The sequence below is a fragment of the Macrobrachium rosenbergii genome, chromosome 41, assembly GCF_040412425.1.
Source record: "Macrobrachium rosenbergii isolate ZJJX-2024 chromosome 41, ASM4041242v1, whole genome shotgun sequence".
In the NCBI taxonomy this organism is placed as follows: Eukaryota; Metazoa; Arthropoda; class Malacostraca; order Decapoda; family Palaemonidae; genus Macrobrachium; species Macrobrachium rosenbergii.
This window is the reverse complement of record NC_089781.1, coordinates 14,910,381-14,915,380: the sequence shown is the minus strand read 5'-3', so window position 1 is coordinate 14,915,380 and position 5,000 is coordinate 14,910,381. Positions and strand designations below refer to the sequence as shown.

Sequence of the window (5,000 nt, the reverse complement as noted above, 5' to 3'; positions counted from 1 at the left end):
AATATTGGCAGATACCGCGCTTAGTTAAGTAAACAAATGATGTAGGACAGTTTGCGACGTTATTCTAATCCATTTCTTTTGATAAGCAGAGACTACCTGACAAGTATTTGGAAATACTTTCAGTATTTTTTCTATCATAATGAATTTTTCTTTGCAATGATGTATCCTAAGTATCATATAATTATATATATACTGTATATACATATATACATATATATATATATATATATATATATATATATATATATATATATATATATACATACATACATATATATATGTATATATGAGATTGTGCAGAGCATTCCTGTACTTACTTTTTGTGCTATGTTTTTCTATACATATATACTGTATGTATATATATATATATATATATATATATATATATATATATATATATATATATATATATATATATATATATATATATATATATATATATATATATATATATATATATATATATATATATATATATATATATATATATATATATATGAGGTTTTATGAGCATTCCTGTACTTACTTTTTGTGCTAGGTTTTTCCATATATATATATATATATATATATATATATATATATATATATATATATATATATATATATATATATATATATATATATATATATATATATATATAGTTAAGCTTTAGCACAAAAAGTAAGTTCAGGAATGCTCACAAAACCTCAAATAAATTCTGACTTTTGTAAGTATAGAAGTGATTCCGTTTCTTAACGGTATCATTTGTAATGTACTCTTGTTATGTGTATTACATTTCCATCCTTCGGATGTTAGGAACAGTTTAATCTTCTGAAATGTTTATAATTTATATGCGCGTAATGATTTTAACATGAATAGATACGTTTCCTAATCATACATAATTAGGCAAGGTCACTATAACTGGCTGTATATCATTACCAACTCCCGTTTCCCTTAACAATAAGAATTTTAATGATACAACGAATCAAAAGATACATACCATATACACCGTAATATAAAGTGAACACTTTGTATCACATTAAAATATAAAATATGAACATTAAAACTTGAAAGGTGATTCGTGCAGTTAACACCAACCTCTATTGCATCACCATTCCCATTCGAATTGTCCAATTGCCTGAGACTTATCAACAGCGGCTATAAATCTTCGAGGAATAGCTGAAGAATGATGAATGATCGTCGAGTTGTTTTGAAGAAAGGTTCCAATGGCATCGTTATCGTGGGTGATGAAATGTAAGGGTAAGGTCAGACGGGCTTCTGACTGATGGCCCATCTGACCCTGAACCCTTTTACATTAGGTGTCCCATAATTCTGACTGGTTATCAGTCATACAGTCAGAGATCGTGTTGGTGCAATTACATCATTCCTCTGCTCAGTCTGAGAAAATGGTGTTAATAAGGGTTGGTGTTTTGGAAAGGGGAATTTTCAGAGTAATTACTTCGCAAATTTGGTCGTTTCTCTCTCTCTCTCTCTCTCTCTCTCTCTCTCTCTCTCTCTCTCTCTCTCTCTCTCTCTCTCTTATGTGCATCACATTTATAAAGTCAGTTTCCCAGACTCTCTACGCTTGAAGATTATCCGGGGATCTTCCTGAATATTCTTTCATGACTGGCGTCGAAAGTATATTTTTTGTGTTATAACTTATACTGCGTCCTTTACAAAAAAATTGCAATTACGACAGAAGAACGATAAAAAGAGAAAAATTAAATTAGTGTTTACACAAACACCATCATAAATGGTATGTATAAAAAACCAGTATTTATTGTAAGGTGGATATTTTTCATATATAGTCATTAGAAGAAACATGATCAAATATACAGAAATATTGTCAGTAATAAGGTTAATTAGTTCCATATAAGGGTAACACCATTCAGTATATAATATAATATAATGGTATTGTTCTCCGACAGCAGTATGACTCATTATTTAAGAAAACTAAAATGACAAGAAAGGAATAATTTGCCAGTGGAAAAACCAGTAGTAAAGGAAAATTCTATCTGGCCTTGATTGACCTTTATCGAATATGATCTGAATTGCCAGGTAAATTCATATCTATATCGAGTTACTTTTCAATAGAACTATTTCAGCACGACTTATCCTGTTGGTCTAGAAGTTATCTTTTAACTACGAAAAAATTGGGTAGAAGAATTTGCGTTCTAAACTAGCTTCATCATTTTGGAAAATATAATAATCTTCTAATTACCAAGAAAATGGAAATAATTATCAACTTTCTAAAGTAACATTTTGTTTGGAATACATGGTCTAATGTCACATTACTGATTAAAACGGTTAAACACTTAGAAACAAGGGAGTATCGTCTAGTACTTTGCATTTGCCTGCTTATCTGTTTCATTCTGTGAAATTTGACATAAATACTAACAATATCAAATCAAAAAACACTTCAATGTATGTAAAACATTATGAAGCCTTATTTTACAATATCGTGCGTAAGACAACCAAGCAGAATAGGACATACTGCTCTCCTGTCAGATACCCTAAGGATAAATGAATGGTAAAGTTTTTTCCAGAGGTTTTTTGTTTCTCACTGTTTGTCACGATATTAGTCACAGCTCAGTCAGTGATAACTTATATACGGTTTTCTGATTCATTTTACTATACTGTATATTCATATTTTTCTCATAACAACTTTCCATAAATATTGTAATCCCAAAATGGATCATGAGGACGTTAGGCGACTAGGTGGCCTGTGAGAAGAAGAAGAAGAAGAAGAAGAAGAAGAAGAAGAAGAAGAAGAAGAAGAAGAAGGGAGGAGGAGGAGGAGGAGGAGGAGGAGGAGGAGGAGGAGGAGGTGGAGGAGGAGCTTCAGTATTCTCTAGGCCACACAAAGACCAAATGCTGTTCAACGAAGCTAAAGCCTTACTTGAATGTAAACAATCATTATTGGGGTTCCCCGCGTATCCTTGCTAGAATGTACAGTATAAGGTACAGCAAACAAGAGCTAGATTGCTCCCCAAAGCCAAATTGTAATTGTGCCATTCTATTTGTCTGCGTAATATCACTTGAGGACATTGGTTTGTGTAAGCTGCTTCGTTGACTTTACTTCCTCATTGTTAAGATCTCGCAATTAATTGTAGGGAGAGACAGCGTGTATTGTCTCATAAAATTCAATAGTTTATTTGCACTTGATTTAACATGATACAATAAGTTTACAAGTATAGATTAAACAGTATCATATCATAGTAATTTCTTTAGCCGGTAAGTAACTGTGGGATTCATGTTCATTATTTATTGCAAGATTATTTTTAGATAGAATTTATTTGGCCTTATCATGCAGGATTACAATTTCTAAGCTCCAGCCGAAATAGTTGTAACATATTTTTATACCTTTACAAATAGAGAGCATAATGTTGATAATTATAATTTTTCTTTTCCTTTGTAGTGGCAATAAATAAAAGCAGTTAAAAATATGATGCTCTGCTTGGCTAAGATATATTAAAGACTATTCTTGATATCTGATGAACCTTGAATTTTAAAAATGGCGGAATGCCCTTAAATGCAATGAATATAACAAAAAAAAAAATAACCCTGTTAAGAGAAACAAGCTTCCATATATTGGAAAATTTTGTTCACTTCCTGAACAGGGTTTCTTTTAACCATTTTGTCATCAATAACATCTGGTGTTGATTAGGACAGATCATAAAATTATTTGTTATATCAAAATCATTCATGTCAATAAAATGACAATGAAATCATATTTATAAATTTGTAATTAGTTAACAATTTTTTTTTTTAAAAAAACCTATTCTGGTAATATTTTTTCTCGCTTAATGTTTCCATAACATTCATAAAAGTAGCGCATTTTTAGACAAATTTAATTTTTAAGGATACTGGTACCGCTTCAGAGATTACTCTATTGCTGCTTAAGATTAATATCTAATTTTTATAGTGATCTACTGATAATAATCATGTATGCGACGAAGAAACGCAGTCCTTTCAGTATTGGTCATGCTATGCTTAGTAAGTAGAAAATTAAGCCGTTAATCTTCAATGAAACCGGCTCTCTCTCTCTCTCTCTCTCTCTCTCTCTCTCTCTCTCTCTCTCTCTCTCTCAGTGTAAGTCTGTGAGTTCGATTTCATTGGACGTAAGATACTTCTGGTGAGACCTTCAGTGTCTTTGGATTACAGAAAATCTTATTAAATAAAATCGTAAATGTAGCTCCTTTTCCCACAAAGTTAAATATATTCATTTTCATTTAAAGAATTGAGTCAACTGATAAAAAAAAATTAAGAAAGGAATTATTTTCCAATATTTTAAGGAAATTCTACCGATATGTGTTATGTAATATGTATACTAAAGCATACATATCTTTCTTTAAATTATTCACAAAGACCATCGTATGCAACATTTCCTCCTGGTTGGAGCTTTTTCCTTTGATATTACTATTTTGTTTTTCCTTTTCAGGCGTAAAGTGCCCATACCGAGTGAAATGGTGATGGAAACTTCCGAAACTCCCTGGTAAGTTCCTCTTTCTTAGCTGTTTTATTTTGCTGCTTAACAAACGATGTAAATTAGTTGTAATACATCAGTACAGACTATCGTTATTCGTCTAATTTTAGACGGAAAGAAGAGGTTTTGCGATATATTCACTTGAACTAAAGGATTGCGTCATGCATTGACATCATCATCATTCACTACTCCCAGCTTATGCATGCTTACATTGCCATAATTTACAGTTAGTACAACAATCATCACTATTATAATCGTCATTTCCTGCACTGCTTGCGGTACGTCCAGCAACTTCATCATTGCCACGGCGGTTGCCATTATATGATATTTACATCTTAATATATTATGGAACAGCAAGCACCACATTCCTATCAAGGCCACTAATCACAACTAAAGATTCGCAGCCCTGTTTATCTCAGTTGAATAACGGTTATACTTTAATGCCAGGAAATGGTCACGGAATACCAATGTGGTCCCCAATGAGAATGTGATACCCGACAATTGTCGTCCTTAAGCCAGAATTCGTGAAATCGG

The 5,000-nt window shown here is 31.7% G+C and overlaps 1 long non-coding RNA gene across 1 annotated transcript in view; it reads left to right on the top strand.

The window, feature by feature from the left end:
• Positions 1–5,000, top strand: part of LOC136826663 (uncharacterized) — a 221,031-nt gene that overhangs the window by 153,467 nt on the left and 62,564 nt on the right. The window contains exon 3 of the long non-coding RNA XR_010849680.1: positions 4,422–4,475. This is a non-coding gene — a long non-coding RNA (uncharacterized lncRNA). The remainder of the gene's footprint in view (positions 1–4,421; positions 4,476–5,000) is intronic.